The 12,660-nt window shown below is 31.0% G+C and overlaps 1 long non-coding RNA gene across 4 annotated transcripts; it reads right to left on the bottom strand.

The window, feature by feature from the left end:
- Positions 1-280: 280 nt before the first annotated feature.
- On the bottom strand, positions 281-10,133 carry LOC141447713 (uncharacterized). Of its 4 annotated transcripts, XR_012454526.1 has the most exons (6): positions 9,648-10,130; positions 9,274-9,538; positions 9,055-9,188; positions 8,128-8,340; positions 1,812-1,931; positions 281-531 (listed from the first exon to the last, which is right to left on the bottom strand). It is a non-coding gene; the product is annotated as an uncharacterized lncRNA (long non-coding RNA). The 4 variants fall into 4 exon arrangements; XR_012454528.1 differs by lacking the exon at positions 1,812-1,931 and adding an exon at positions 1,626-1,780 and having other exon boundaries at positions 9,274-10,133; XR_012454525.1 differs by having other exon boundaries at positions 9,274-10,126.
- Between the last annotated feature and the right edge of the window lie 2,527 nt (positions 10,134-12,660).

Below are 12,660 nucleotides of genomic sequence, written 5' to 3'. Positions count from 1 at the left end.
TAACTTTTTTTATGTTTCGCGTACTCTTACGCATTTTTTTAGAACTAATTTTTAAATTTTTTATCTTTTTCGATATTTTGCGTTCTCTGCCGGATTTTTCTTGAACTAATTTTTTATTTTTGATGTTTTTTGTTCCAATTTTTTCCTTTTTTTAGTTTTTATTATTTTTTAGCACTTCTTTTGGCTTTTTTAATAATTTTTATTGTTTTATTTGTTCAATAATAGAATATAAATATTAAGTCTGTGTAAAAAAAATAGGTATTCAAATAAATAGAATTTTTTTAATTCAAGTGTTTTCTTTATTCTCATCCAAGCTATACATTATCTTTACAAAAGTAAAAGTTTCATATAATTAACTATATTGTGACATAAACTTACATATTATACAACTAAATAATACATTTTTTAGAAGGTGGTTCATAAGTTATTTTATATTTCCGTTCGGAGGATGTCATCTCCACGTCTTTTTCATTTTAACTTCATTTGATGAACAGTTTTGCAGGAAGTACTCCCAGTATTGGCTGTTTCAATCTGAAAAGCATCATTATTGAATGAAATAAAGTGTTTATAACAGTTAATCTTGAATTATAAAGCGTTCTACCTAAAGATACTACAAATTAACACTCAACCATTTTTAAAGAGAAACGTTAATCTTACAGGAATTAAAAAAATGAATTAAATGATTGAAAATAAAAATTTAAGTTTAAATCTTGTAAACAGATATGATCAGATTTTTGAATGAACACGTCGTAGTGTAAAAATAGTAAATTTAGTAAAAAAAAGAATATTTGCTACAGAATTCGCCAATTTATCAAATAAAATTTTATACAAATTAAAACATTACTTATTCCGATTAAAAGGGAAAGATTATTTATGAGAAAGGAGCTTTTAGTTTGTTGCAATACTGATAATGTATGAAATAATAGGTAAGATTACCTGAAGAAGTACCACATAGGCAGAGTGGCAAGTGGATTGCTTACCTTGACAATAATCAATTCTTAATACCCCAGAATAGAATTGATGAGAATCACCTAATAACGGCGTGCTGCTGGATGTAAAGAAGGGTCCATAGAGGTAATCATTTCCACAAGAAAGCTGAGCATTACTGGCAAAGCTATTGAAAGCTTTGGATAAAAATAGAACCCTTCTGACTACAGATTATAGACTGCACAGTCATCCCTACTCATCTATCGCACGGCTTTGTTTCATCAGTTTCATTTCTTTGTGGACTCACCTATCTATTACTAATTAAACCAACATCCCATACAAAATCTCAAAACTTTCATGTGGCCTTCCTCACTCAGACAACATTCATGCCCTCAAGAGAGTAAAAACTGTGAACAATAACATGTCAAATGAAGTTAAAAAAAGGAAAGATAAGGCTCGGCACTGTAGCGGGAACTAAACTCAAACTAAATAGCCGCTAGCGTGTGCGGGAACTAACAATGAATTATTTGAAAGTACTCGTAAATGGTAACTTTTGCTCTACAATGCATGCACTCAAAATAAATAGGCCACAACTCCGAGGGCTAATATAAGATTAACCAGATTTTACTTCAACTTAAAAAAGCTCTCATTTCTGCAGTCTAACACAAGGTGTGAATTTAGTTAAAATTATTACTTACGAATTAATTTTATTAATTTCCAGTACTTTCTCCCGTCGACTTTTCTTATTTTTTGCCGGCTAACAGCACAGAAATGCTCAGTTTATACCTTTTATACATTCAGCAGCACATTGGTAATGCTTATTAGATGGTTCTCATCCATCCATCCGTAAATCCTAGGAAATAATTATTTTTGTTTAAACCTACACAAATTAACATTGATTTTCAAGGAGGTTGAGTTTTATTTATAGGATCATTCAGTAAACAGTCTATCTCATTGTATAATGTCATTTTCCAGAGTTGAAACAGGCGAAACTGGAGTGCTTCCTGCAAAAAATGTTCATCGAATTAAGTCAAAATGAAAAAGAAATTGAAAAACAACTATCCAACTGCACTCTTCCAATTCTTTTATTATTCAGTCGATTATTTGTAAAAAGTATATATGATGTTGAAAATGTAATGTAAATTTTAATTTTACAATGTAGATAATTTTAAGAATCATTACCTAAAAGAATGTAATTGAATTTAAAATGTTTCTGTAGTACGAAAGAGAAAAAAAAATGTATAAATGGTAGCAAAATAAAGAATTATCTATACATTATTAAAAACGTCATTATGTATTTTCTCTTTTCCCATAGACTTCTTATTTTTATAAAAACAAAGTTAAAAAAGAGTAAAAATAATAAGAGGCAAATAAAGTAATGTACAGGTATGTATAAAACTAAAAATTCCGTTCACATTAAACAAAAAAAAATAAAGTAAAGTAATAGCAGTTCGAAAAAATGGCGACAGGAAGAGGTAAAAACAGAAAAAGTAAAAAAAGTTGAAAAAATTGCATCAGTAAAAAGTAAAAAAGAAAAAATTGTTCACATATTTGCCACCAGGACAGCAGCACTTACTAGACTTGTTAGCTATGTAAAGAAAAGTTAGTTCATATGTTTGCCACCAGGGAGCACTTGAACTGCGTATATAACATACAACTGTCAAACAAGATGTCTCCTCAGTACTAGTGATGGGCTATACGAGTCCGCCTGTGGAATCATTGGATTTGAATCAACTCCAGGGTCGGAATCGATTCCAAAAACTCGTTCATCGATTCCAGTTGCCGTACCTATCCTATGCTTTCGTGCAAATATCATGCAATTTATTAAATATTTTATTAGTACTTAACTTCATCAGTTAATAACAAAACTACATGTAATTTGCAACAGTTTTAAAAGATATATAATATCTAATTGTTATTGACAACATCAAATAAAATTAGCTTTACACAAGAACAAGATTTAAAACAAAGCAGTTTTGTTAATATCCAGCAGGACCACTGGGAGGTTGAAGTTACCCTGCCAGGAGGGGAAATGAAATGGGAAGGAAATAAGGTTGTTAAAGGTATCAATGATGTTAGTTGGACCTTAAAATATGTACATGCAAACAAATTAAAATATAACAATGAACATAAACTAAGAAAGATTAACGAAATGAAATTATATTACTAAATATTTAATAATGAATAAAACTAAGCCGTCTATATATATATATATATATATCCCAATACAAAACAAAATGAATAATTTTTATCACAGCATTATCACAGACTAGAGAAGGATTAAAGTTTAAAGCTACTTAGAACTTAAGAAATTAATTAATGTAAATTTTTATTCAGAAATAATATCATAGAAACATTGCTCGACTTTAATCTATTGCGTCTGTCAACTAATATTTGTCCAGCTTTAGAGAAAATCCTTTCGCAAGGAACTGAAGTGGCTGGAATGCATAATCTTTTCAAAACAACGTCATACAATCTGGGATATAAGTCTTTCCTCTCTCTCCACCAATCTAACGGATTGGCTTCTCTATTTAAAAAAGGTTCTGCCAAATATTTGTCTAATTCAATTATACTGGCAGATACTGGGGTCTGTTTCGCGTTTAACGTTTTAATTTTTGCATCGAATTCCCGCCAAAGACTAGAAGTAGAAGTTGTGGATGATGGAACATCGGTAGATAACGAAGCTTTCGGAATTTGAATAAATGATAATTTAGTGGCAAGAGAATGGTACATTTTCCGGAATTTAATGTCGCTCGAAAAACCTTCGTTTTTAAATCGCGGATCTAAAATCATCGATTGACCTATAATTTCTACCGATTCTAAATTGGAAAACCGATTTGAAATATTAGCGCAAATTACTCGAGCCATTGATTGTATTTCAGGTCTGTAATTTGTGTGCAAAAATTTTGAAACGTGATCGGTCATAAAGCGCGAGAATATAATAATTTTAGAAATTGTTATATAATTTTCCGAACTTACTTCGTCCGTAATTTCATTAAATATCTGCAATAACTGAACCGCGCTCTCTAATATTTCCCAATCGATTGTTGTTATATTATGTTCACCCTGTAGATTTAATAAAGCTATGGTCGCGATCAATGGCTGTTTGGTTTTTAAAACGCGATCAAACATTATAAATGTGGAGTTCCAACGAGTGGGGACGTCTTGTTTTAATTTTAATTTTGGGAAACCCATCTGTGTTTGTGTATTATGTAGCTTGGTCAGAGAATGAGAACTTCTTTTAAAATATTCTACTAAAGCTTTAATTTTGTCGGTCGTTACGCGAATTTCTGCGATTCCCGAATGGACAACTAAATTCATTGAATGGGCAAAACAAGAAATATGCCTCCAATTGCACTGCTTTACTGCCGAAACAATATTTGCACCATTATCAGTAACAACGGCAGTTACTTTATTGGTGAGTTCCCATTCTTGGACCGTGGATTGCAGGTGTGAGGCCAAGTTATTCGCTGTATGTCGTTCAGAGTAACTAGTACACTTCAATAAATGTGTTTGTAAATTTGTGTTTTGGTCTATGTAGTGGGCAGTTATAGCAATAAAGCTTTCATTATTCACCGATGTCCAACAATCAGTTGTTAAACAAACGGCATTTACTTCGTTGAATCTACTTTTTAATTTTGATTCTTCCCGCTTATAAATCATTGGGAGTAAACTGTTGGATATATACTTTCGTGAAGGTACATTATAACTGGGGCAAAGCAATTTAATTAATTTTCTGAACTCTTGATCTTCAACAATACTAAAAGGATGATATTCTTTTACTATCATTTTGAGCAATTGTTCATCAATTTCCTTGGACTTACTGGGGTGCAAAGGTTTGATTACTTCTACAAAGTCAGTCAAGGATTTTTGAATTACCGGAGCCTTATGGGCAGATGAAGAGAGAGGAGCGACATCTGCAACTTCTGAATGGATGGAAGCTAAACTAGTAGAGGGAAGCGAGCTTAAATTTTGAGTGTCTATAGAAGTTAAATGAGATTTCTTAACAGGGATCTCTTCAGTGCTTTGCTCTGTATTCTTTCTTTTATTGAATGATATAGGATGTTTTCTCTTCATATGTCTGAACAAATTACTAGTAGAGCCACTTGTAAAGCTAACGATTTCGTGGCAATACCGGCATTTAGCTTTGACAGAATCAATAGAATTAAAGTGATTCCAAATTTCACTGCGTTTTGGCATTTGTCTGAAATTAATTTACTAAAAATTAATAAAATATTAAATTTAAAAAATAAGAAACAATAGTAAAAAAGGCGATAATAACCCCGTAGTTGATGGGCAAAAATAAATAAATAAATAAAATAAAATAAATAAAAAAGTAAAAAAATTAAACTAATTTATTAAATATTTTGCTTTTAAAATATTTTCAAATATTCAATAAAGAAAAACAAAAGATAAAAATGAAATAATTATTTAATTTAGGAAAATATTAGTCTTTGAAAATATTTTAGAAATCAACAAAGCACATGCTCTTCAACTTAATTAAGATTTACCACTGGAAAACACCCTTATCTGCTTATCATCAGAAGACAGACACACATGAAATATTGTTATCAGCACGAAAGATGAAATTGAAATGGCCCTTAGGGAAGGGATTAGCTATGAGGTTAGCATACTGGACTCCCACGCGGAGGTCCCGGGTTCGAATCCAGCAGCTGGCCCTTAGATTTTCTCTTCCTAGGAGCTTCTTACAGCTCACTGTCCGGTGATGGACAGTGTTGTCTGTAACGAGAGAACACTGTCCGGAGGCCGGCAGTGCACTGGAAAAAGCTCCGGGCGCTAATAACCTTGGATGTTGATGCGCCTTAAATCATTAAAAAAAAAAAAAAAAAAAAAAAATGGCCCTTATTGCTATAGCTACATATCTAGAGACAAAAAAATTATATTACCTAAAGAGCGTACTTACTACAGACTCCCTCCCACTCTTATTACCTATTTCACAAACATTCGGCGATTGGAAATATTTTTTAGCAAAATATTATTCTATTTATTCTAAGCAGATTCTTAAGATGATTTTAATTTTTAAAATTTATTTTTGTTTATTACTCTTATAAAATACGAAGAATTTCAAATAAAATATAATATACAAACACAGAATGATTTAGTATGCAGGTGGAGTCAGTCGTCGTTACCATGGTAACGGAACCGTTAAACGACTCCGGTTCCAGCTCCAGCAATTTCTATTGGCTAGAATCAGTGAACGAAAAAGTGGAACGAGTCCGGTTTCAAAAGGATTTAAATCACTCCGGATTCGACTCCACCAACTCCAGTGGATTTAACCAATGAAAATGCTAGAGTTGGGCCGGAGTCGTTTAACGGTTCCATTACCATGGCAACCACGACTGACTCCACCTGCATACTAGATCATTTTGTGTTTGTGTATTATATTTTATTTGAAATTCTTCGTATTTTATAAGAGTAATGGACAAAAACAAAATTTAAAAATTAAAATCATCTTAAGAAAGCGTTATTATGTTTTTTGTATTCAAATGAAACGAATATTTAACTACAAAATATTTCCAATTGATGAATGTTTGTGAAATAGGTGATAGAGTGGGAGGGATACTACAGTAAGTAAACCAATTAGGTAATACTACATTTTGGCTCAGTTTTACTTTGACCGTCATGCGGACATGTACACGTTTAAACTTACGCCAATGAAGATAAGAGTAAGAGTGTCCAGCGCTTAGTTAAAGATTAAGCACACAGCTTTTTCTTTTTGTAAAACAATAAGATAATATTTTAAAAGCTTGATATTCAATTCTTATTAGATAAATATTGTGAGTAATTATAATTTTGTTTGAAGGGTTAGAATTTTTATGGAATACTTTCCTACCCATTTCCGTTTCTCTATTGAATCCTCTTGAAGCAAGTTAACTCCAGTCTTCCAGTGGTCAAGCTAGATAATGACAAAATTGCTTTAATTTATAATTGACTAGCCTATTTTTGGGTTAATATTTGTGTTACGTTGTTAATTTTATATTTATCAGAGCAACTGGAAATTAGGGATAGTACTTAATGTGTGTAAAAGAAATATAGTTTTGTTATTAACTGGAAAAGCTAACTGTTAATGATATATTTTAATAAATTACGTGACATTTGTTCTTATGTTTAATCGTTCCAAAACCTCTGCTGTCTCATTTTCATTTTAATTTTTTTGGGGCGGGGCGGAATCACTTTTTTTTAAAATAGGGATTTGAATCAACTCGTTCCACCATCGGACTCGTTCCAATGGAACGAGTCCGCTCAAATAGCCCATCACTACTCAGTACGACTGCAGAGTCGCTCTTGTGAGGAGGGGTCAGCGTCGCTCTTCGCCCCAAAAATATCTAGTCAAAACACCTCTCTCCACATATACAATCTTGATATGTCATGGGAGATGTGTTCACCTCGACGGTCGGAAGGCAAATATTAAAAGATAATTTTATGACAATCAAAAAACAAGCTAGCATATTCTTCTTTGAGTTTGAACATTCACATTTAATCAAGAAAAAGAACTTATGTATATTAATATTATATCAAAAATAATAACCACATCAAAAACATAGAGCATCTAACGATCGACGCAGGAATGGCAGTAAAATTACCTCATGATAAAAAAAGTACGCGAACATTTAGCGGCTGAAATTATCAAAAATACACGTACTAAACTGAAGACATAGAACTAAACAATCAGGAACACTGAACCACAAAAAACCTAAATCACAAAAGAAGGCAATAATCACCAATTAACAAAGCGGGCATAGGCAACTCAGTTCAGATTATATAGTTAATGTTAATATAGTTCAGACTATATTTACAAAAAGATGGAAGACTTCATCGACAAAAACAGATACATAGAGGTTAAGAACGATCCGACAACATATTCCAACAGCAAATCTAGTAAGCTATAAAACCATCCACATTATGTTTAATATTTCTAAAACCAAAACCCTGATTGTTGTAAGAGCCAGAACAATAGTTAACTACTAGTTCCATTTTAAACATTACAGCAAATCAGAACCCTACTCCATACGTAATATCAGCAAAATGTTAGGGTGTCACAATTACAACACATCGTGGAATAATCATGTTAATATCCTTTCTAAAAAAATTTCAAAAACGTTGTACCAAATAAAATATATTTAAAACATTCTGTATATTTCAGTACGTAAACAGTTCGTCGCAACCATATTTCCTTACCTTGATTACTGTTCGCTGATGTATAATGATAACCTGCAAAGCTGAATTTAAAATTGCCAGATCTCATAATTTATACGTCCTTTATATTTTGAATTAAAAAAGACATGAACATATTACCCTTCACTTCATCGTTCTTCGTTGGCTATGTGTGAAGTACTTAAGCAAGTATTTCCTAGGTAACAACTTCTTGTAATGCTCTTCAGGAATAAACACCTGTAACATTTATTTGATATTCATGAGATTAGTTCTTAGAAACACTACAGAAGTTGATACTTAATTCTTTCTCTATTGAGAACCGTTAGTTGCAAAAATTCATTGCTTATTCAATCCTCTTTATGATGGATATCTTTACCTCCAACATTAACCCATAGTACTATGATAGCAAAATTTAAAACTGAATTGTATAAATTATTTAATGCTATTAATAAGTTTAGTTAATTTTATTGATATTTTTTATTTCAGTTTTTATTTATACAGATTATTTAAATTTATTTTAACAGTTACTTAACAACTCAATACTTATTTTTTTTGTTGCGTAATTAAGTATTTGAATTTTCAAGTTAATATTTGATTTATCATTTTATAAAAAGAGCCATGTTAAGTGTCTTTATGTAATGTATTTCTTCTTTCTGTCTCATAAAACGGATACATTGCAAATATCTGAACATTCTATTCAGATTAGTGAGCTACCAAATCAGTGATCAGTTTCACCCCACAATCCGCTTTAATTTCCTACCGTACAATTTTGCATAATGAATGATACTTTTGCTTGTAAGGAACAAGTGCAACCCTTATAATAATGAAATCTTGAAGGCGAAGAAGCTCTTCAAATAACTGATCAATTAATTTTGTGATTTACGAATCTAAACAATTAAACTTTATAGATTATAGGAATTTTAATTATTTGAATATTTTATAACTACATACCCTGTTTGAATACACTCTTGCATAACCCTTGCCACCTTTAGCATTAGTTGAATCTTGCATAACCTTCCGTAAAGTAATTTATATTACAATGCCATTTTTCTCGCTCGTTTTAACCAATAACTCAACAACCACACCTTCAAAATTATCGATAGATTTTATTTACAATTCTTAAATTAATATTCTTACAGAATCATTTTTAATTAAAAAGTAATTTCTTACCGCTATAAATCTGTGATCTGTTGTTACCTCCACCTCACGAATAATAAGTTCTACCTAAAAATCTATATTATACTTATTTTAAAAAGCCAAATTATTATTATTATAAAACAAACCTTATTTCAAGAAAAGTTTCCCCATGAATATAATTCTTCCTTACTGCTATAGCTTTCCAAGGAAAGCTAGCAACACATGGATCACACTGGTTTGCAATCATCCCATCCACAGATCAATAGTGTAACACCAAAAGTAAGATCTTCTCTAAAACCTAAATAATTAAGAAGTAAAGATACTCAAAAAATAAATGAGGTTTTTTTTTTTTAATTATTCCTCCTTCCTAGGCTTTCATCAGGCGTTTCTGAAAGTGATTCTGTTACCTTTTATTGTTAACCAGTGACCACTAAAACCTCTGGAAATTTCATGATGAATGATACAATAGAACCAGAGACTAACAAGAAAATTACTGATTTTTTTTAAAGATTTTTCCGGCAACAGCAAAAATAAAAATTCAACACTAAAGAGAAGTTTGTGATAAAATCCACAAATCTTTTAGAAGCAGTGGTTTATTTATATTGCATGCCCTGGATCCATCCAATAATAATAGAAATGTTTTAATAATAATAAAACTTCTAGGAAAGTTTTGCCATCAACAAAATTCTTCACTCCTGCAGCTTTCAAAGAAATGCATGCACCGTGATGAATCACACTGGAATAATGACGCTCTGTTATTATGATATCCAAAAAGCAAATAAAAAAACAAAAAATAATAACACAAGCTGAACAATTTGCTCCTACGTAACGTAACGCACCAACTAAATATTGATAAAAGTGGAAGGTTATTGCAAACATCTAAGTTTCCAAAAGTCACCACTGGAGTGCTCTGCAAACTGGAAAAAAGCTTTAACATTCAAAACATGGCCAAAATATCAACTTTTGATTCAAAATGTAGAAGGGCTCAGAAGCTCTTTTTTGCTTACAATCCTTTTTTTTTTGTCAATTTTATTTAAATATTTGACAAATATAAATAGAATACAAATTATTCTATTTGGTAACAGTATTGTGAATTTTAATTAATTTAGAGTCTAAAAGTTAAAAAGAGCTGCCCAATTTTTATCATTTTTTTTATTTAAAAAGTATAAAATGTATCTATTACAGGCCTTAATTTCCTTAAAAACTACTTGATATTAGTTTTAGAAAATATTTAAAAGAGTATTTTTCTACTAATTTTTACAATTCACAAGCTGTCAGACACAAGGAATTCTTTTTGTTTGTTTTCCTTATAATTTTGAATATAAAAATGTACGCAGTAAAAACGGTAATGCACAATAAAAATATTTTGTGATCCCGACTTTTTCAGCTGAAGAAATGTGGCTTTTGGTTCAATTTTTCAAGAGAACGTAGCTCACTTTGGGAAACTGGAAAATTAGTGTAATATATCTCTCAACACTAATTTATTGATTCAGATTTTTAAATCTTTTTAGAATAAGGAAACAAATTATTAAAATCCTTCCCAGTTCTTTGAAAAAAATTAAAAATCGAACTTTGGAATGATTTAGGGTCCTACTCTGAACGTTCCTCATAGAATATTTTAATTAACACATTATGATTAAAAGTGATGGGTTCTTGTGGTTTGTAGAAGGGAGATTTCAAGTACGTATCTAACAGCAAGTATGTTTTTTCAAGAAAAAAACAATTCGTCAGAAATGTCCAATTTAAATGTGTACAAATTTGTACACATCCTCATCGCTCTGTAAGCTAAACAGTTAAAAGACTTAAAAATAAATAGAGACCTTACCTATTTACTTATTACCTGCAGCTAATGTGGTTTCAAATATTTTACATGCTATAGATACTAAATTCTAATTTTTAGAAAATAATGTAAACATTTAGTGACAAAACCGAATTTGATAGACTTAATTGCCATATTTTACTTGAAAACAATAATTATTGTATTTATTTGTTATGTAAAATATATTCCAATTTTCAAGAAGATTTGAAGAGTTTTCTTTTTTGCTCCCTCTCTATTTTCACTTTCACCTTACATTAGGAATGTCGGTAAAAACAATTTAACTTGTGCTTTCTTTTTTATACTGATCCAGTTAAAGAAGAAAGGCGTATAATGTCTTTCTCTGAGATCTAAAGAACGATTAGATTTCCTACCATGAATGAAAGAATCGACTACTGGCATAAATTGAACACTTCACGTCTTCTAAGCTTTCAATTTGATGAGGTTTAGCTTGGATATAATTTTTAAGAAAACTAATGAAATGTTTTCCTGGCCGAATTACTATTCCCAAGGTACTTTCATCATACTCTAAATCCCGCTTCATCGCAAACATCAACTTCTATATTATCGGCTACCATTTGATTTTTAAATCCTTCAATCAGTGTTAGATTAGCTGAATGTACAGTTCCAATAACTCGGAATCTAAGCAATATTGAATTATGAGAGTCAACGACTTTGTGGCATTGGAGGTAAGAAGCACCCGAATATTAATGCAATTCTTTTGCATGATTAAAAAAAGATATCTTTCTCATTTACTCTCTCTCACTCTTGCTTTCTCAAGAACAGTCTCTTGGCTGAAAAAATGAAATTAAAAACAAATGACTGGAACTGGCATTAATCTAACATTCCATTTTATAAATGATATTTTAAAAGTCCGATAAGTCCAAGTGTACCTAGGTCGACATACGGCCTAGCTCTTATAAGATTCACTAAGAATTTTGGCATGAATAGTTTAATCAATATTACGAAACTCCAACTCGATATTATTAGTAGAAAAAATAAAACGAAGGTAGAATACTGATGAGTTTCTGGATGAATAAATGCACAAATAATTAACAAAGTCTGCGCCAGAAGACTAACAAAATATATAAATGCTAAGGAAGAATATAGAGGATCAGTAAAGATAAGAATTCACAAATCCGCTTCCCAAAATATTCCCCACCAATGAAGATTAGCAGGGATTATTAATCAATCGATATTTATTGCGACTGGGTCAGGGACTGAAGGAAAGAATTATTTTCTTTAAGTCCATGTGAATAATCTTTTGGAGTATCAATTCAATAACTAGGACTCGAAGCAAACGCGAGAATAAACATCAATAGATCCAATCAACATTTTAATAATAAAAAAAAAATAGAAAAAATCAGCCATAAGAATTTGCAACAAACAAAGGACCAAATTTCACCAAATTGTGTAGAACAAATTCTTGTCTCCACTGTCCGCCAAGTTATCTTCTATTACATCCAAAATATTAGTAGGACTATTACAATTCAAGTCCTTCATCCATATCCACATTGCCAATCCGTAAAGTCATCATTTAAAGGAAAACCCAGCCTCATTAGAACTAATTTATTTTTACTTTGATGAGAATTTGTTAATCAAAG

The sequence above is a fragment of the Rhodnius prolixus genome, unplaced genomic scaffold, assembly GCF_049639745.1.
Source record: "Rhodnius prolixus isolate KJV_2025 unplaced genomic scaffold, Rpr scaffold_13, whole genome shotgun sequence".
Classification (NCBI taxonomy): Eukaryota; Metazoa; Arthropoda; class Insecta; order Hemiptera; family Reduviidae; genus Rhodnius; species Rhodnius prolixus.
Note: the sequence above shows the minus strand (reverse complement) of the source record. Positions and strands in the feature narration are given on the sequence as shown.